The following is a 308-nucleotide window of genomic DNA, read 5'->3' as shown; positions in this document are numbered from 1 at the left end:
CAGCAGCAGCAGCAGCAGCAGCAGCAGCAGCAGCAGCAGCAGCAGCAGCAGCAGCAGCAGCAAGGCTGCTAGCGTGTTCACGCATCGACGTTTTGTTGTTTTTTTTGTGTAAAAGGAGTTTTTCTTTTGTTTATTTATAAATATAATTGAGTTGTATTGTTTATATTTATATTTTTTTTCTTTTTTTCTTTTTTTTTCTCTCTCTTTCTCTCTCTCTTCTCTGCTGTTGGTGTGCATCAGCAGCAGCAGCAGCAGCAGCAGCAGCAGCAACAGCAGCAACACCACCGCTGCAACAGCAACAGCAGCAA

Source organism: Eimeria mitis, genomic scaffold (assembly GCF_000499745.2).
Source record: "Eimeria mitis Houghton genomic scaffold, Emh_scaff4427, whole genome shotgun sequence".
Lineage (NCBI taxonomy): Eukaryota > Apicomplexa > Conoidasida > Eucoccidiorida > Eimeriidae > Eimeria > Eimeria mitis.
This window is presented reverse-complemented; position numbering follows the sequence as displayed.